This window comes from Podarcis raffonei, chromosome 6 (genome assembly GCF_027172205.1).
Source record: "Podarcis raffonei isolate rPodRaf1 chromosome 6, rPodRaf1.pri, whole genome shotgun sequence".
Lineage (NCBI taxonomy): Eukaryota > Metazoa > Chordata > Lepidosauria > Squamata > Lacertidae > Podarcis > Podarcis raffonei.
In genome coordinates, this window is record NC_070607.1 from 78,085,726 (window position 1) to 78,106,835 (window position 21,110).

Genomic DNA, 21,110 nt, shown 5'->3' on the forward strand with positions numbered 1-21,110 from the left:
GTCATAGGGGGCAAGTTATTGTGACTTGGGAAAACCTTGCAAGATTAATTAGGACCCCTGCTGGGCCTAGTTTGGCCTGTGGGCAAAAGGTACATCATGCCTGCTTTATCTCCAGTCTTAAGGCAGGGAAAGTGTCATCACCTCTCCAGGGGCGAGTGGTGGGAATACACTTACAGACAACAAATTAGGTTTAGGAAAAAAGTTCCTATTCAACGTGACTGAGGGTGAACGTGACACTGGATCTAAAGGTGTCAAGAGGCTGTACAACCTAAGTGGATCAGTGGGCTAAAGCAGATTCATATGTTCATTCCCTTGGTATTAGATTTAGAGCACCCACCCACCACATACACACAATTGATGTTTTAATGTGCAGTAATGAAATCAAGGTATTTTGGGCCCTGAGTCAGTACTTAACTTTTCTTTTATATTGGCGGGCTTCCATCCATCATCCATAACAGAAGTAGTCATAAACAATAAATACAACATTAAAAATGCTCAACCAAATTGGATAATTTCCACATACACCACAAGATCTAAAAACAACAATAGCAACCCCCTAACAAAACACCCCAGCCCAAGAGTCTGTTTATTCTTGGCATCTGATGATGGTTTGTTTAGCGAGAAACATCCCACAATCCTGGATCCGGGCAACATGGTAAGCCAAGGTTCATGGTTTGTTGCTCCAGCTCGTAGCTGGGAAAACAGCAAAGTGGAAGCATGCATTGACACACTGCTCATTTCTGGCCAATGAGAAAGAATCCCCATTAAAATTAAGGAGCTACATGAGAGCACACTATTGCAATGCTCCCTTTGATTTCAGTGGGGGTTGGGTGGGCAAGATAATTTCCTAGTTGATTGTGCTCTTTAGGATGAAATCCTATACCCACTTACTTTAGAGTAAGAACTCACTGAACTCAATAGGACTTAATTTTGTGTAGACATGTATAGAATCACATGGTAATGTTACCTGTAAAGTGCTGTGAACACTGATAATAGATACATAGGTTTATGATGTTATTTGGCATGTAAAATACTATGCACACTGCTGGTGGTATAGAAATAAATCACGGCCACCCACCAGATTTGCCTAGTAGAAATTTATGCGTCTTGGCAAGGTGTTAAATAAAGGGTAGCACATCTCCAAGGTAATAGATCTTGCCACAGAAAAGGTCGTTGCAGGTTCTTTTCTGCCAAAGGCACTAATATTCCCATGAAGCATAAATGAGGAATTATAGTCTGGGGTAAGCTTTATCTTACTTTGATGTTTGTTTTTGGCTCTAGTTACCCATGCAAGTGGACGCGGGTGGCGCGGTGGGTTAAACCACAGAGCCTAGGACTTGCCGATCAGAAGGTCGGCGGTTCGAATCCCCGCGACGGTGTGAGCTCCCGTTGTTCGGTCCCTGCTCCTGCCAACCTAGCAGTTCAAAAACACATCAAAGTGCAAGTACATAAATAGGTACCACTCTGGTGGGTAGGTAAACGGCGTTTCCATGCGCTGCTCTGGTTCACCAGAAGCGGCTTAGTCATGCTGGCCACATGACCTGGAAGCTGTACGCAGGCTCCCTCGGCCAATAAAGTGAGATGAGCGCTGCAACCCTAGAGTCGGCCACGACTGGACCTAATGGTCAGGGGCCCCTTTACCTTTACCTTTACCCATGCAAGTACAAAGCAAACATGCCTTACATGGTTGTGAATGACATCTGTGTATTAAATGGCACTTTTCTTAGGAAAATTCATGGAAAAGAAAATACTGTTTTTCTATGTGCTAAAAAATAGGAGTGCACCACTCACAACCAATACTACTCATAGAAACATGGAGTTGGAGAAGGTCTTGTAGGTTATCTAGTCCTGTTCTTCCTAAACTATCTGATGTAGTGGACCAAAAAATCTCCCCCTCCTCCATGTGCTAGTGATTGGTACAATGTTTGGACTCTGAAGCATCCTACCCAACCTAGGCTGGGTTAAGCAGCCATGGTCTTTGGACCACCGTTTTGAGTATCACTGACCTAGTCAAACCCTGCGCAATGCAGGAATTTCAGGACACCTCGCACTTTCTATGGTTTGCCTCTTTTGTAGCCTGAACTCCTTTCCCTTCCAACCAGGAGGAAGAAAACATGTACAGGTGCCCCCCCCCCATGCATTTGACTTGTACGCGACTGTGCATACGTGCGGTGCTGGGAAATATGTAAATACAGTGGTACCTCGGGTTACATACGCTTCAGGTTACATACGCTTCAGGTTACATACGCTTCAGGTTACAGACTCCGCTAACCCAGAAATATTACCTCGGGTTAAGAACTTTGCTTCAGGATGAGAACAGAAATTGTGCTCTGGCGGTGTGGCAGCAGCAGCAGCAGGAGGTCCCATTAGCTAAAGTGATGCTTCAGGTTAAGAACAGTTTCAGGTTAATAACGGACCTCCAGAACGAGTTAAGTACTTAACCCGAGGTACCACTGTAATTCAATTCATACTCAGAAGTGGCGGAACAGAGCTGGAAAGTTCTTGTGGCTTGTGTGGAGCCCGAAGAGGACTTAAGTTGAGGGTGAAGGAAGCCCCGAAGAGACTGAAGGCACAGCAGGTCTTTGTTTAGCCTGCTCAGCCTCCCTATCTAGAAGCCGATGTGTAGGGTAGCACAGCTGCAGTTGCATATCCTTCAGCCTCAGAGGTTCAATTCTATTTGTGGATATTTTTGGATATGGTATTTTTGATTTGGACTGAACAGAAGTGAAAGAGAGGGTGTTTAAAGAATGTTTAGAGGGTGCTCCCCACTTTACGCAATTTCACTTATGCGCATGGGGGCTCAGAACTTAAACCCCATGTAAGTGGGGAGTTGCCTATATCTGGTCTACAGGAGAGTTAAAATGTGGGTAGGGGTGGTTGAAGGGACGTGGGTGGCGCTGTGGTCTAAACCACAGGGCCTAGGGCTTGCCGATCAGAAGGTCGGCGGTTCAAATCCCCGCGATGGGGTGAGCTCCCGTTGTTCAGTCCCAGCTCCTGCCCACCTAGCAGTTCGAAAGCACATCAAAGTGCAAGTAGATAAATAGGTACCGCTCTGGCGGGAACGTAAACGGCATTTCTGTGCACTGCTCTGGTTTGTCAGAAGCGGCTTAGTCATGGTGCCCCATGACCCAGAAGCTGTACACCGGCTCCCTCAGCCAGTAAAGCAAGATGAGCACTGCAACCCCAGAGTCGTCTGCGACTGGATCTAACGGTCAGGGGTCCCTTTACCTTTACCTTTAGGGGTGGTAGAGAAACTGAATTCAGATTCTCTTCAAGGCAAATCTATCTAATTCACAATTTCCAAAATAATATGCAAACGGAAACACAGTCATCTTTCAAAATTTGCACATCTCAGTTTGCAGGGCAATTCTCTGGCAAAGTATTGTGTACAAAAAAGCATATACTTGGGTAAACTGTGTACTGAAATGCATAGGTTAGTGAAAATAACATTAAAATATATTACTTTTGGGAAATTGCTTTGCCAAAATGTGTATCTTAAGGAACATTGCATAAAAATTTATATTGTAGGAGAAATTCTCTGGTGAATTTTCATGAAAGTTTTCCGTATTTTTTTTCTAATTGCAAACTGATGGGGAAATGTGGAGAACTGGAGACTGGAAGAATAAGAAACTGAGAGAAACCAAAACTGACAGAATTGCTGTTTTCATTTATTATGTTTCTATGCCGTGATTCCACAAATCACAAAGCAGCTCACAAATAATAAATAAACAATAATGTAATGGAACATCACAACGACAACATAAATCCTATATAATAATTAATGAACAAATCATCAGTGAAACAATTACAAATCATCAGTAAAATAGTCACATTCTATAAAACACAATTAACTAAATAACTAAAAAAATAAGCTAAACAGCAAAAGCACAACAAAAGTCATATTATAAGATTCACAAAGCACTACAGCACTCCTAGTCCACAAAATAATATCGACATTAGCAACCAAAACCAAACTAAGCACTGTTGAGTTGGCACACAGATGCACACTCCTCACCCCTAAATGTGCATTCAGCTTCCTTATCCTTTTGACCCTTTAACTCTTAAAATTGAGCCCTCATTTCTGCTTCATCTATGTTTGGAATAGGCCTGGGCTCTGCTTAACATGGGCAATAATGGTTTAGGTAATTTTTGAAGAATCTGTAGCTGTGGGATATGATGATCTACATCCATATTAGCACAGGAGATGCTGTCTGATTTTGCCGATTCTTAGCTTGTGGTCTCTTCCACAGCATGCTGGAAAAGTCATGCATATAAAGTGTTGGAAGGCTATAAATAATGGTGTTGGAGCTGTTGAACTGCTGCACAAATGCTCGGCAGTTTATAAAAGGATCTTTTTATTATACACTATTTACACTTCAAATCAAAGGGGGAACTCTGGTGGTTTACATCAGAGATTGGAATGCACTCCTGGTGGAGCTGGGGCACTCCATCCCTCCCTTAGTGCTGCTTGGACATAATTTCCTATTAAGGAAACTTTTGAGCAAGGGGAAATAGACACGTAGAGCCATTTTCCTCCTCCTTGTGTGTTGCACAAATGCAGCTGCTTAGACACTTGGAAAGGAGGCTTGCAATTTCCATGCTAGCAGATCCTGCTCATCTCACTCTCTTGTGAATTAGCCCTTGAGTTTCGAGACCAGGCATGTTTCCCTTGAGAAGTGTAGCCAAATGTTCTGTTTATTTGCTTTTATTTTAGATTATCACAACAAACAAAACAACTTGCCCCAAGACATTGTGCAATAAATTAGTTGGAGTCAATCAAAAGAGATACCACAAAGTCAAGACGAGCAAACGAAAAGCAGTGTAAATCAGCCTTGAATTCAATAGTAGCTACAGGTGGCAAGGTGAGTGCGTGGAATTCCATGCAGAATCAGGTGAATGCTTCCAGAGCAGAAACAAAGTGAGCAGCTAGAGAATGGAAGTTCTCTTCCTCTGTGCCCAGCATAGAAAAACAGTAGGCTGCTGCAGGACAGTCCGAGCAGTTTGATTCTCTCTGCCAGCCTCCAGCAGGCTAGCAACATTTATGCAGGCTAGTATATTTTGTGGGCTTATTTACAAGACTGGTATAAATTCTTAGCAGCTAACTAGATTTAAATAAAATCATCATCATTCCTAAAAAATAGAGACCAGCTCAGACAGGCCTCATTTGGAAAAAAGCTCTGCAGGATAGACTTCAGGATAGATAAGGTTTTAACTGGCATCCTCAACAACCTGGCATCAGGAAAGGATGGGACAGAAAGCCAGGCTTTGCCTGATGATTTAAACTCAGGTGAGAGGAATATCTGGCCTTCCATATGTTGCTGAACTGCAACTCCCATCAACCCTATCAAGCATGGTCAATGGCTGGGGATGATGGGACTCATAGTGCAGCAACATCTGGAGGGCCAGGGTTCCCTAACCAGCTTTAACATGTGTTTGTGTATTATGTAGCCAAATGGTCTGCTCTGGATATTATTATTAATAGGTAAAGGTAAAGGACCCCTGGATGGTTAAGTCCAGTCAAAGGGGACTATGGGGTTGCGGCGTTCAACTCGCTTCCAGGCCGAGGGAGCTGGCGTTTGTCCACAGACAGCTTTCTGGGTCATGTGGCCAGCATGACTGAACCTCTTCTGGCGTGACGGAATACTGTGACGGAAACCAGAGCGCACAGAAAAGCCGTTTACCTTCCCACCACAGTGGTACCTATTTATCTATTTGTACTGGTGTGCTTTTGAACTGCTAGGTTGGCAGGAGCTGGGACAGAGCAACGGGAGCTCACTCCGTCGTGGGGATTCGAATTGCTGACCTTCCAATCGGCAAAACCAAGAGCCTCAGTGGTTTAGACCACAGTGCCACCTGACAGTCAACGCCACTCCAACTTACTAGTTGTAAGTAAGAAAGCAGGCAGGTGGGGGCTGACTGAGGGCACATCTGGTTGGTGGTAAAAGTAAAGGTACCCCTGACCATTAGGTCCAGTCGTGGACGAGTCTGGGGTTGCGGCACTCATCTTGCAATATAGGCCGAGGGAGCTGGCGTTTGTCCGCAGACAGTTTCCAGGTCATGTGGCCAGCATGACTAAGGCACTTCTGGCGAACCAGAGCAGCGCACGGAAACACCGTTTACCTTCCCACCAGAGCGGTACCTATTTCTCTATTTGCGCTTTGACGTGCTTTCGAACTGCTAGGTTGGCAGGAGCAGAGACCAAGCAACGGGAGCTCACCCCGTTGCGGGGATTCGAACCGCCGACCTTCTGATCGGCAAGCCCTAGGCTCTGTGGTTTAACCCACAGCGCCACCCGCAGTGTGCAATTTGCCCTGTTGGGCCAGCTTCTACTGCCATCTAGCTCATTACCATCTACCTGGGACTGGCAGCAGCTCTCCAAGTTTTCCAACCAAGGTTTTCTCAGCCTTACTTGAAGATGCTGGGGATTGAACCTGTGACCTTCTGCATGCAAAGCGGACTCTCTTTCACTGCCCGTTATCAATCATCTTGCAGCCTTTCTCTCTACCATTTTCTGCCCTTCAGGAAAAAAATCAGGTATAATATAAAAACATGTCTACGGACACCAGACCTCTGCTGCCCAGTTTGTATGCTTGTTTTTTGTCTGTTTGAAGCAAGTTGTTTAAAAGGATCGAGTTTTAAATCCTAGCCAGCTTTTCCGTCCGTTGGTGTTGCCTGTCTCCATGGGACACGTTGCACCCGCCCTTAAAATAACAGAGCCGCTCATCTGCTGAGACTTGAACTGCAGCCCTCCCTCGTATCACTTTCCTTTACTCTCCTGGCCAATCATGCTCTTAAGCAATGTTAACTTATATCTCCAGTGTGCTCAGCATTTCAAATCTACATTACATAGGCAGGAATGAGAGTCTCCTTGGGGGACACTGGTGGAGCATGGTGTAAATGACGTGTTGAAAGTGCTGGAGTCAGCAGAGAAGGCCCTGACTAAATAAGGGTATGCATTGCAGTAGTTTACCTAACCGACAGGAGAATGCAACAACCAAGAGCCTACATGCTTATCCACTAAGTAGAAACCTGTTCAGGTGGATTTTAACCCTATGTTTCCAAAGTACTAAAGTAATGGCTTTGTGTAGATTCTGTGTTGTACTCATAGAATAGCATGACAAAACATTCAGCTTCCTAAGAAATTTGTGCTTGTCTTTGCTTTGCCTTTTTCTCCTGGAAAAGGACATTTCTACTGCTTGTTGCAAACAAGAATTAGGAATTTTATTAATTCTGGGGGCTAATGGTTGGGAAATTAAAAATGGAAGTTCTTAATAAAGGTTCTGCCTCTGCTGTCTTTCCCTTCTCTTGCTTTTCCTTGCCTGCCCTTTCCCCTCCTGTTCCTTTCCAATAAATGCTAATTCATAAGAAAAACTGAATATTGCACTCAGAATAAATTAGGCAAATCGATGTTATCTATACACATTTATAGGCCTTCTTATGATTGCACAGTTTGGATTTTCCTGAAGCAGAAATATGGTTGTTTTTTGGTATAGATTAAAGCATCCCTTAAATCAGCCGTGGGGAATCTCTCCCCCCCTTCATCTGAGTGCCACATTCCCTTCTGGGGTGCCAAGTACCAGTGGGGTGGAGCCAGAGGCAAAAGTAACTAGGCAAAAGTGACTAGAGCAATGGATGTGATTTTTTAAATCTTTGTACAGTAGGTTAGTTTCCACATAGACTTGCAAACTCCTTTCTATCCTCTGCCCAAGCAAACAAAAAGCACTATCAGAATTCCAGGACAAATTCTAGCAAGGCAAAAACACTCAAGGTAGATGCAGGGCTGTTGAGGGGCAGTGTGGCCTGATGAGGGTGTGTGGCCTAGGGAGTTCCTCCCAAGGGACAAGTAGAAAAGTCTGGGGGACTACATTTGGCCTCTGGGCCTAACTTTTCCCACTGCTGCTTTAAATAGCCACTCCAAACTCTTTTTGAAGATGTGTGTTTGGAAGCTTTCTTCTAAACATACTACTGACCCAAGTGTCCATTGACATCCATGTCATGATGCTCAATCAGGTCCAGTTGAGTGGATTTTCATGTAGACAAGGGTGCCTGTTGCCACTATAGGCCATGAGCAGCTGGGCTCAACTCGAACTGATTCAGGGCCAGGGTTTCTGACAATTCACGTTCTTACAAACCACGCCCATATCCAACAGTTCTACTCTTGTCATGGAGCTTTCAAAGGGACTATTTTAGCAAGGGGAGAAATACAGCAGCCAGAGGAATGCCTTTTAGGCTTTGTCTGCACCAGCTTTCTTATTCTGGGCCAGTGGTGATATGAGACCCATGGAATGTGCACTCCACTTTTGATGTCTTCATGGGGCTCATCCATAGGGCTCTCTGTGTAGGCAGGCGTGTGCAGAATGCTTTAGCCTACACTGATCCCCACTAGTACGTGTGGCTGGCAGGGACAGGTGCAATCTGCACGGCACAAGTCTGAGCAGAAAGAGTCTGCGTGACTTGTTCCTCAGTGCACCATGGAGTTCTAGGGAGAAGCAGACCTCCATCATTCCATTCACTTATTCTGCTGGAATTCCATTCCGCGTAGCATTCCACTCCTAAATTCCAGTTTGACTTGGAGTATTTCCAAAATTAATTCTGGGATTGGACACTTTGCTGTAGCTTTATGCTCATTCTGCACATTTTCCCCTCTCTGCATTGCCAATACAGTGGTACCTCGGGTTAAGTACTTAATTCGTTCCGGAGGTCTGTTCTTAACCTGAAACTGTTCTTAAACTGCAGCACCACTTTAACTAATGGGGCCTCCTGCTGCTGCAGCGCCGCCAGAGCAATATTTTTGTTCTTATCCTGAAGCAAAGTTCTTAACCTGAAGCACTATTTCTGGGTTAGTGGAGTCTGTAACCTGAAGCGTATGTAACCCGAGGTACCACTGTATGTCTGTACATAGCGGGGTCTCCCCCGCCCTTTTACTTTGCAGTTTTTAAAGGTGTACACTGGTCATTCTCACACATGATACTGGCTGCAAAGCACAATAAGGCAAATTAGCCTGTGTAAGAGCTGTCTGCTGCTGCATGTGACATGAGCAGCCCCTGCTTAGCTCCTTCCTAACTTTCTAGAGCAGGGCAACAAACCATAGAGTGGCAGGATTATACCTATAGATATATGCTGCCTTCCCTGTTCTTTTATTTGCCTTTCCTCCGTATTGATGATTCCCTTACTCCTAGCAGCTGGTTGCTCACCTCTTTCCCTCTCTGCAAGTCCAGCAGACAGGAAAAAATACCCTAGCTGTACAAGAACTGGGCCAGCCCTGTGCCATTCATTCATTTGTGCTTCAGTTTCTGTGCCTGAGGCTAGCGGCATACTCTGCATATATCCTTAAGTCTCTTTCTAATGGAAGCTTCTCTATGAATGCCAGCCTCTCAAACTCTCTGTTGTCACTACCCACATTAGAGCAGGAGGTGTGAGGAAGGATTGTGAGGCACACTGTACTTGCTAAAGTGGTGTGCAATAGACAAAGGTCAAAAAATCATAGCTGGGCTTGATAGCCAGCCAGAATATGCTCCTGTCTGAATCTTTCTCCCTGCCAGTGAAAGGGGACAGGATCTGAGATGGTGCTCAGCTCATGTCCTAGCCCAGCTTGTGTGAATGGCGTATGTGACTAGAGTACCGTATGTATGAGTATCCCATGTGAGTAGTGTGAATGGGTGCATGTGAGCAAAAGTGAATGGGGGACCCAAATAAGTTCTTTCACATACACACTACCCTGAAACGCATCCACTAGTTTCTGTGGATCTCTACCTATCATACGCTTTGTATCTCTTGGGACAAGAGAGTGTGTTTTGGAAGTCCTTCCTTTTCTGAAAAGTCAGGGATAAAGCATCTTCATGGAACTGGCACGGACTTCTAGCCCCATGCAATTTAATCACTGAAATGAACAAAGGTCAAGGGTTGACAAAATTATATGACTGTGTGTGAACATAGAAAGTTATGTACCTTAAGACCACTGGTCCACATAGCTCGGTATTATCTACTTGAGGGTTTTGGACAGGAGTCTTTTCCAACTCTGCCTGGAAATACTAGTGGTCAGTAGCTCAGTAAGAAAAATAGTTTCCCCAGGGACCACTGGATTTCTTAATGAGATTAGAACAGCCTTTATTTGAAATATACTCAGAGTCGCAAAGTGATTTCATGCTCTTTATTCAGCTCAAAGTGGTGAGGAGGAATGAATGCAAGTCCCCTCAAAGTATCTGCTTTATATACATTATTTACACAATGGACTGCACATGATTGGCTAATTCTGGAATTCTACTGTAAGCCAATCAGGTTGTGGATTCACTTATATCTGGAGCATGATTGGGTGGTTCCTGCCAACCAATCATACTGCTGCATTGTTCTAGGACCAATCAGACTGCTGTAATTTGGATCCTCTTGTTCTAGGACCAATCAGACTGCTGCAGTTTGGATCCTATTCAACTCAGTACATAACATTATTTTTCCCATGTGACATGTCCTGGCAGGAAGTTTGCAGATGCTCGCCTCTTGATCCCATTTTTCCAGCCTGTTGTATTTCTGAATGGATGTAAATGTCACTTTCTCAGTTAAGGTCAGCCTTGCTGGCTGTGGGACAGCTTTTCTCTTCTTTGTCTCTACCCTGGTCATTAACCTACGGAGTCTCTTGTTTGTCCCTTGTTTACCCATCCTTGACAACAATCGTTTCAAGTCAAATAAGAACACAACACAAATCTGAGCATTTACATAATGCTTAATATTTTTTATTTTTTACAGTGCTTCATTGTTCCCATTGCCTCACGTACACTATTACAATAAGCCTTGCAAGGGAGGAAAGATTGGTATCTTTACATATGGGGGAGGATACTAAGGTTGAGAGATGGTGGCTTACTTATGGCCATAGAGCAGGGGAGAGGAACCGTTGGCCTTCCAGATGTTGTTGGACTCCAACTCCCGTCAGCCCCAGCCAGTATGGCTAATGGCCAGGAAGTTGTAGTCCACCGACATCTGGAGGGCCGTAGAGAGTTCATAGCTGAGCTGAGATTTGAACCAGTAATTTATTGGATGACACTCTGTAAGTCAGTGGTAGACAAGGTCTGGACACTGTGAGTCCACTCTTGCTCTCCAGATCACTGCCTTAGGAATGGCTTCCTCTTTTGTGTCGTGTGTGTGTGTGTGTGTGTGTGTGTGTGTGTAAGTGTAAGTAAGAGACAGAGAGGGAGATGGGGTGGCACAGAGAAAGGGTCGCCCAGCAGAAAACTCTCCCCTATTGGCTGACCCAATCCACTGCTGGCATGTTGCTCCTGACAGTTTACCTCTGAGGGACTGTGACCATCAATAAGAAGGGGGGGGTGCTGTAAGCCATTGTTCTTAATTAGGTGAGCCCCAGGACCCACCGAATATGGCCATACCCAGATCTAAGGTGGCTCACACAAATGTCTCCTTTTTGGAGTTTCATTTTAAACAGAAAGGGTGGGAAGGAGACACACACATGCAGGGAGAGAGTTCTTTTTATCTTTAATTGTTGAGTAGGAGAAGATATTATGGCAGATATGCCTTTTTCACAAAGCACCCAAGAAATCTTAAAACAATCAAATACATATCCTGTTGGGCTAACTACATTTCACTCAGCTTTGATGAGCTGCAGAATGAAAGTTTTCCCAAGCAATTTTTACAAAGGAGTTTACAACCATTTCTCCATGATTTTAGTGCACCCAGAACTCTTTGTACAGCTATTTTTGTGTGTGGGGGTTTTCACCCCCTTTCTCAGTAACAAGAGCCTTTTTCTATACAACTGTTTAAAAATACAAGTTATCCTGCCCTCCTTAGCTCTTGTTACTTTAAACAACGAAAAAGAAAAATGTGCATATACAGTAAAAAATAATCATTAAAACTGGAAATAGTTCTTACATTGCATTTTGGGATCAATGCTCATGTTTCAGGAGAAGTTAAGGGCAAACTAGATGTGACATTAGATATGCCAAAATTCCAAAGCCACATTGCTAGAAATCAAGCTGTATTTGCATATTTCATTTAAACAGCATGACATCTGAGGTTTGCTTATTGGTCTTGTTTGGTCATGTTAACTTGCCTGGAACGTGGTGATTCATGGGGCATTGAATGTGCTGTAAGGATGCAGTCCTATGTCCAATCAGAAGCAAGTTCAGTGGGACTTTCTCAGGGCTTTTTTTCCTAAAAAAATTATATGTTTAGGGGTACTCTCATTTTGACTCAAGAAAATCACCATTTTATAGTTCAAATCAGGAAAAATAAATACAGTAAATGGACAAAAGTACAAAGATTCAAAAAATGTTTAGGGGTATGCATACCCCTGCATACCCCCAGAAAAAAAAGCGCTGGACTTACTCTTTGGTGAGTATACTATACACACTTAAGATGTTCACACGGGTGGCACTGTGGGTTAAACCACAGAGCCTAGAACTTGCCGATCAGAAGGTCGACGGTTCGAATCCCCGCGACAGGGTGAGCTCCCGTTGCTCGGTCCCTGCTCCTGCCAACCTAGCAGCTTGAAGGCACGTCAAAGTGCAAGTAGATAAATAGGTACCGCTCCAACGGGAAGGTAAACGGTGTTTCCGTGTGCTGCTCTGGTTCGCCAGAAGCAGCTTAGTCATGCTGGCCACATGACCCGGAAGCTGTATGCCGGCTCCCTCGGCCAATAAAGCAGGATGAGCGCCGCAACCCCAGAGTCGGCCACGACTGAACCTAATGGTCAGGGGTCCCTTTACCTTTATATGCAACCGACTGTACCTCACAGTGTTGTCCTGAGGACAAATGGAGTGCAGGAAGAATAATGTATGCTGCTTTGAGCTCCTTGGAAGCTCCTTTGTTATTTAATAAAGTTACCCCACCTGGTAAAGCAGCAATAACCCTGAACTTATATTCTTTGAGTTAGATGTGTACGTGTTACAGGGATGTTTCTGTAGCTTGTTATACCAGACTGTTAAGATGAGAAGTTGCCTTTTGGCCATGGTGGGTGAACATCATATGCAGGGATTTAGATGGAGCGGATTTTGTTTCCTTCCAGCTGCCTGCTAGATGATGTTTCACCACCTGTGCAACTAAAACTCTGTCTCTGAGCCACTTATTCCCTTGGCTCCTTCCGGACTCCTGCAGCTTTAGGCAACTGTATGGCTGCATCCTCAATACACATGTAAACCAGTTTCAAACTGGCTTGACAACAGTTGACTTCCTCCCCCAAAGTTCATGGGAAATATGCTTTGGGGAGGGTGCCAATGTTTCTTAGTTTGAACATATGGCAGTTAAACGAGCTTGAAACTGGTTTTTAAATGCAGCAGAGTTATACCATTGCAAGAGAGCATGGAGTTTGTTGTGCTAATGCTCACAATTGCTACTACAGACCTTAATATGCATCAAACTACCAGAAAAGCATTATGGCACTGAAGACATCATGTTTGCAGTGTTTGAGGCAAGCATTACAAATGGTCCTTGTTGTGCTTCTCTAAATACAGGTCTGCAGAACCTACTATGTCAATATGAGAGGGGTAAGTCATACAGTAGTACCTCGGGTTACATACGCTTCATGTTACAGACTCCACTAACCCAGAAATAGTACCTTGGGTTAAGAACTTTGCTTCAGGATGAGAACAGAAATCATGCTCCAGTGGCGCGGCGGCAGCAGGAGGCCCCATTAGCTAAAGTGGTGCTTCAGGTTAAAAACAGTTTCAGGTTAAGAACGGACCTCTGGAACAAATTAAGTATTTAACCCGAGGTACCACTGTATATGGAAATCAGGGGTGGGCAGACATATCAATTTTGGTTTCTCTCAGTATCTCATTTTTTCAGTCCTTAAGTTTGCTTCATTATATTTCCATCTCGGGTTGTGATTTGAAAAAAATAAATAAACAGTAATTCAAACAAAAATACAGGCTGTACACACACCAACCTATTTATAGCCAAAAAGGTTGTGTTTTTCAGTCTCCAATTATTCCTGCGCATAGTCAACATGCTGCTTTCAGCCTAGATTGACTCTTGATCCTGGTGTTCACAAGGATGGGTGTGGTTATTTGAAAACCCTCCCCTTGATTAGGTTACCTACAGTGTTAGGAATTGAGATATGAAGGCTAGGAGCTAAATGGCACCTTAAACCTAGGTTTATGGGTGCAACAATGGACTGTCTAGGCACACTTTTTTTTATAACAAGAATACAAGTCCTTCCCCTGCCCACCCCCGTAATTATTATTAAGAGAGTCTCTTTTCCAGTCTTCAGAGAGTAGCTGGAAGTGGAGAGGCAGAAAAATATCCTCCTTTCCTTCCACTGCAGTGTGGTGTAGTGGTTAAGAGCGGTAGACCCGTAATCTGGTGAACTGGGTTCATGCCCCCGCTCCTCCACAGGCAGCTGCTGGGTGACCTTGGGCTAGTCACACTTCTCTGAAGTCTCTCAGCCCCACTCACCTCATAGAGTGTTGTGGGGGAGGAAGGGAAAGGAGATTGTTAGCCGCTTTGAGACTCCTTTGGGTAGTGATAAAGTGGGATATCAAATCCAAACTCTTCTACTCTTCTTCTTAATATGAAATCCTAGGCGCAGTACTGTGCCCAGAACTCAGAAACTGCTTGCGCTAATGAAATTCCCTGTTGCAAAATGCGCCTAGAACAATGGGAGTTTCGAAAACTGGTTACCCATGCCTTCTCCTCCCTGCACATGCCCCAAGTGAATGAAGAAGGAAGTGGTGAATGCAGTCTTGTTATATGCCCACCCACAACCTCATTGAGTAGGTGTGGCTACACGCCCCCTCCCATTGCTGCAACTGCATACATCTGTTTCATCTGTTTTGAAAGGGACACACTGAGTGGTAAAGCAGAACAAATCTTTAACAAAGATCTTACATTCAGAATGAAACCAGTTTCTCAGAAGTGCTTTTCAGGGGCAAAAATGAATGAATGAATGAATGAATGAATGAATGAATCTAGATTTTGTGTGGACTATGTAGAAACCCCCCCCAAATACTCAGTCTCCATTGATTCTAGAATAAAATGTGCGCAGCCACAGTACATCCATCCCACCAGAGTGGAGAAGCCTGTGATCAGGTGACCTTTGCGCCTGCTCAGTCTGCTATTCAGGTGCTAACTGCTGATGGGCAACTTCAAAGCACCTGTTCACCTTTCTTAGGGTCCTTTATCTGGATTTGGGTAGGATAGCCTTTCAAAAAGAGCCTTTCTTCAAGTAAAGGACAGATGGCTATCCCACCCAGTTCTTAAAGTGTGATCAGAATGGTGCTGCTAGGGAGTCTGGACAGTTGTGCTTCTTGGATTCATGACATTTTCTTACTTCCCATAGCATGAACCTACTAATTGGTGGCTCCCAGCCAGAATCTCAGCTTTGACCACTGTGTCTATTCCTTTGCTATGGCAACCTGTTAAGCAGCAGCAACTTGCTTATGATGGCTTGTGCCAACAACACCATGGTTTGCCAAATCATCCAAGCCCTTTCCTTTCCCGTCTAGCGGTGGGTGTGGCTGTCTGAGGACAGGGAATAGTGGCTTGTTTGTGTGTTGCTGAGAGCCACAGGTTGGCAGCCAACTGCTTCTATGAAGGCAGCAGTAGGGAAGAAAGTGGAAGGGAATAAATAACTTATTTTATTATGGATTCTACAGCTGACCTTAGAGTCACTGAACTTAAACAAAAAGAGTTCATAGAGTGAGGTTAGAACGTGAACAGGCTGAGTTAGAATTCATTAGCAAATCTGATAATGTTTCCCTTGAGCTGAAGAGGGGATTACAAATAGTGTAATTGTTGGCCCATGCAACCAGGAATAATACTGTCTGCAGCTACGTAAGATTTTCACTTCTGGCTGTGAGTTGGGAACACTCTCTGTAGCAGCTGAAAAAGAGGACAAGGACCTCTTTCACCTTTAGTAGTTGGGTAGAAAAGGGGATTCCAGCAGCTACACCTCCCTCAAAGTTATCCCTTCTGATAGTTCTTTACTTTTAAACCAAACTGGATAGCTCACCTTCAAACTGAGGACTGCCCTCTGCAAGTAGAATACATGAGCACTCTACCCATTAGCTCTTATATAAGGACATCCATTAATAATTAAGGAACACTAATTCATTGTTTGACTGTTAACTCTGCTTTGTCCATACCACAGACTCATTTACAGCAATTAGATAGTAAATGCACCATACCAGATTTCCAGGCCACATCAGGTTGTAGCCTACAATACTTTATGGCACAATAAGCCTGTTTGTTTTTATAGTGTAACGTAGCCCTTTATTGTTTCTACTATATGGTATGAGATCCTGCCTGGTCCAGAGCATGCAAGAGGAAAAAGTCAAGGGATAGTTTTCTTTCCTTAAGAAAAATTCACCAATCTGATATGAGCTGGAAGGCCAACCTACAAAGGGATCGATATTTGCTAATTCAAGGCATGTGTAATGCTAACCTGTGCTGAAACTCTGTGTGTTTTATTTCCGTAAAAGAAGGGACGGGGTGGGGAATTACAAACATGAGTATAGGTGGTGCAGCCCACATAAGGAAAAACCAGCCGTTTTCCTCCTCTGCTCTTCCCATATTTGCAGTTTATTTACAGGAAGTTCCACGTCAGTTTTTAATTAAGCATTTTACTGCTTATATCAGTAGCTCATCAGTGATGTCACAGGCATTATCCAATATGTACCTATAACAGTCAGGATGCATCCTACAGTAGATTTTTTTTATTTTGCCAGGTGCTTCCCCAGACACTATGAAAACTGGAAGGAGTGGTTTGCTGCTGGTGGCACTGCAAACAGAAAGTCATTAAGTGTGCACTGTACATAACAGGAGCAGGTCAATAATACATCCACTTATTTGAAAATATATTATCTAGCAAGTAGTAACAGCAGGGCTTGCCACTTTTTTCTCCAGGCTTTATTCACTAATGCCTTTGGGTTGAAAGCATTAAAAGGCAAAAGGCTCATTCTTATTCTTATCCTTAAATTTATTACCTGCCCTTCACCAGCAGGTCCCATGGCAGGGTACAACAATTTGCCTGTCTCGAAATCCCATGTCAGTTAAACAAGACCTGTCATCATCTAAAAAGACAAAACTTGCTAAGGGAAAGATGTTGACATGGTTCTTGACCAGTTCAATTCTCAACTGAGCCAGATTTTCATTTTTCACAGCCACTATGAAGGTTGAAAAGTTGGCTTGGTTGGAAATTATGCTGGTGCAGGAGGATGTCAAAATCTTTTGTTTTGCACAGAAGATATAGCAAGGTTTGCATCTTGTGATGCTTCTGCTTGTACTCAGCAGGGACTTTTTATTCTATGTCATTAAAAGAGGAAATCTCTCCAGCTTTCTATCTACCTTTATGGTGTGTGTTCACTGCCGGTGAGTTCTTTTGCTCTACAAACCTCAGCACCTGTCAGATACATACATACCTGGTTATTTATGGTAGGGATCATTTAGAAGCTCACAGCTGCAAGACAGCAAAGAGAGAATCTCCTATAGCTTAAACAGCAGCTTATTTTAGTAGAAGTAAATAGGAACTTGAAGAAAGAAAGGGCACTTTTTTTAAAGAACAAAATAAAGAAGAAAAAAGTATATATTTGACTTTTTAAAGTGTGACTTTTTAAAGGCTAATAAATTTGACAATGTTGAAACAAAAACAGGATAGTTTCAATAGAATTACATTGGCTTTGTGAATTACCGTATTTTTCGCCTTATAGGACACACTTTTCCCCCTCCAAAAATGAAGGGGAAATGTGTGTGCGTCCTATGGGGCGAATGCAGGCTTTCGCTGAAGCCTGGAGAGCGAGAGGGGTACCAAGGCTTGCGGATAGCAGCCTGCATCCTGAAGCCTGGGGCACGCTGAGTAGCGCGCCCCGGGCTTTGGGCAGATATCCGCAAGCCTGGGGAGCCCGGCGGGAGTTCCCACCGGGCTCCCTAGGCTTGCGGATAGCAGCCTGTTCTGGGGGCTGGGGTCGGGGGAAGCTCGGGCTTCCCCTGCCCCAGCCCCGTGACGGGGGGGGAATATTTTTTTCTTTATTCCCCCCCAAAAAAAAACTAGGTGCGCCCTACGGGCCGGTGCGCCCTATAGGGCAAAAAATACAGTAATCTTGCCTACTGATGCTTGCTTTTTCTTACTAACAGGAGGACCTTTCCTTTATAATTGGAAGAAATAACTAGGAAGAACCCACTGACTAGGAACAGAGCAACACTTATATGAAGCTCCCTATGTTTGTAAATAATTAGATGGGGCCTTTTAAGTACCATGATGCTCGGAAGATATTTGAAAGTCAGGAAGACCTTTTCAGTAGTTGCGCCTTCTCAGTGGAACTCCCTGACAAAGGTTTTGTGCTTCATTTATGCTTTAAATTGCATAAGTTGGGTCATTTTAATTGCATGTTTTATGATTTGAATACTTCATTATTTTATTACTTCATTGGGAATATTTTCAGATTGAAAGGTGAGGTAGAATGAGTATATCATTATACAACATACTGGGCTGAAACACCTCTACCTGCTGTAAATCTGTGCAATTTACCTGCGCATAAGCAGAGGTTGGATAGCCATCTGTCATGGATGCTTTAGCTGAGATTCCTGCATTGCAGGGGGTTGGACTTGATAACCCTCTAGGTCCCCTCCCATTCTACAATTCTGTGATTCTATAAATTCCATTGAACTCAAAGGGACATACTTCTGAGTATGCACGTGTAATAGATAATTTTAAAATTACATAGCGTGTCAGTTTGTGAGCTTTTAAAATATCTTAGTCACTGGTATCTGTGCACTCTGGTGATCTAGTGCTGCGACTGTCATTAGAGGCTTAAAAGCTAGACAATAAACCAGGCATAGGCAAACTCCGGCCCTCCAGATGTTTGGAACTACAATTTCCACCATCCCTGACCACTGGACCATCCTGTTTGCTAGGGGTGATGGGAATTGTAGTCCCAAACATCTGGAGGGCCGGAGTTTGCCTGTGCCTGCAATAAACCTTTATTGTCTCTCTTAAACAAGAAAAGAACAGCAACAGTGGAGCAACTACAGATGTTCTTGGCTGAGGCTGATTATCTAGATCTACTGCAATCAGGTTCAGATCTGCTTTTGGAACTGAATCAGCCAAATTTCTTAAATTACTGATGTTCAATAATTCACATATCTTTATATCTCAAGAGGTTGTATGTAGCAGCCTGCTTGTATCTTTGTTGTGCATGACGTTTGGAGACTGCAGAACTATAAATGCAGTTTGCAAGTCTAAGAGCAGCTATATGTGATTGGGAGAAGCATGGGGTATGGTCCTCTTGAAACTGCACAGCTTCAGAATGCAGGTAGAGGACAGTGAAGTTGAATACTGGTACTTTGCCATCTCAAAAATGCGCCACCTGTGAAAATCTATCATGGGAATGAGGAGGGTTCTAATATGGTTTTTTTATTATAATTTTTGTGTGTGTGCTAGAGTGGGACTTTTAGGTAAAGATACATTATCATGGAGACAGTGGCAGACTGTCTCAGTCCTATGATTGTTCCATGGGGCAATATCCTTCAAGGAAGGATGCAAATGGCCTTGAGCTATTTAGGGCTGAGGATAATGTTTCAGCATTTAAAAAATTCACCAAGTAATCATGAAGGCTAAGGCAGTGCTGACCTCGTTGGAGCTCAGTGAACCCCGACGACCATTCCTAACTGAGAGAAAACGGTTGGCCAGAAAGAGGCAGTAGGGTGGGAGACAGTTTCTCCCAGCTCTGTGGATTTCAAACTTCCTCCCTTCCAAGGAATTTCCCCATATCAGTCGCTATACACAGAGGAACCCCTCTGGACCTGCCATTGAGCCCCTGCATGTTGCTGACCATGCTAGGATATGCTCTCAGGTCATGCCCAGTGCCAGCCTGGTCAGTTGGGCCTTGCTGCCCACTCAAGCCTAGAATGTGCCTAATGTTTGCCCTAGAATGTGCCTAATGTTCCCTCATGTAGTTGCAGCAGAAGATAAGTAAAGGCGATAAGCTGCCTGTCACGGAAGCTTGTCTGCCATTGCTAATCTTCTTATTGAGGACCCTCCAATAAGCTTCCTAGGAATTCCTGGATTCCCAGGAAGATACTTTGCAGGTCCCTGTTTTTTAGACAAGATGATGTATATAGGACACTTTTGACTGTCCCGAATTCTCCTCTCCATACCCTCCCAAGTATGACATGAAATAGCCCCAAAGAGAAAATGCATAAATTGTGGCTGTCCTGGATGCATTCTGGGATAGCATTCAGGAATTTAAGTGTGTGTAGAAATGTCCTTGGACTAAAGCTGTGACCATGTTAGCACCAGATCAAAAGAATGCCCAAACAAGTGCCAGGAATAAACAGATGACATCATAGGAACACTATGAGCTGTTTTCCTTTGCCATATCACTGGGGTAAAAGTGAGGTCTGAAAGTGCCCTCAGTCATAATAACATCCTTGGTTAGGTGTGTCTGGTTCCAGGGCATCATAAACAATGACCCTGATGTGAGGAATTTACAGTCTAAATTGGATGAAGCCCAAACTATGCTGACAAAACAGAGTCATGCATGGTCATTGTTGATTGGTTTATATTGTGTTAGCAATGGAATTAAAAATGATGTCTTAGCTGATGCGCTTCCAGCATTCTGGAAATTAATTTAATGCTCAAAACCAGGGGTCAGCAAACATTTTCAGCAGGGGGCCAGTCCACTGTCCCTCAGACCTTGTGGGGGGTCGGACTATATTTTTTTGGGGGAAATGAACTAATTCCTATGCCCCACAAATAACCCAGAGATGCATTTTAAATAAAAGCACACATTCTACTCATGTAAAAACACCAGGCAGGCCCCACAAATAACCCAGAGATGCATTTTAAATAAAAGCTCACATTCTACTCATGTAAAAACATGATTTCTGGACCGTCTGCGGGCCGGATTTAGAAGGCGATTGGGCCGGATCTGGCCCCTGGGCCTTAGTTTGCCTACCCATGCTCAAAACATTCCCCAGCAGGCAGTGAAGCAGAAACTAATATTGACTTAATAAAATCTACATATGCTAAAATGTTAATGCAAAATGTAGTGATGGGTGGATTAGCGGTTAGCAAAGTCAGCATTTTAGTTTTGATAAAAGTACTTTTAATTGTCAATCTTAAACTTGTTAGGGTTGTTTCGCATAAAACTACATGCTTGCAAGAAAACAAT

At 43.8% G+C, this 21,110-nt stretch overlaps 1 protein-coding gene across 5 annotated transcripts in view; it reads left to right on the top strand.

Moving 5' to 3' along the window:
- Positions 1 to 21,110, top strand: part of JPH2 (junctophilin 2) — a 63,638-nt gene that overhangs the window by 13,449 nt on the left and 29,079 nt on the right. The window lies entirely within an intron of this gene.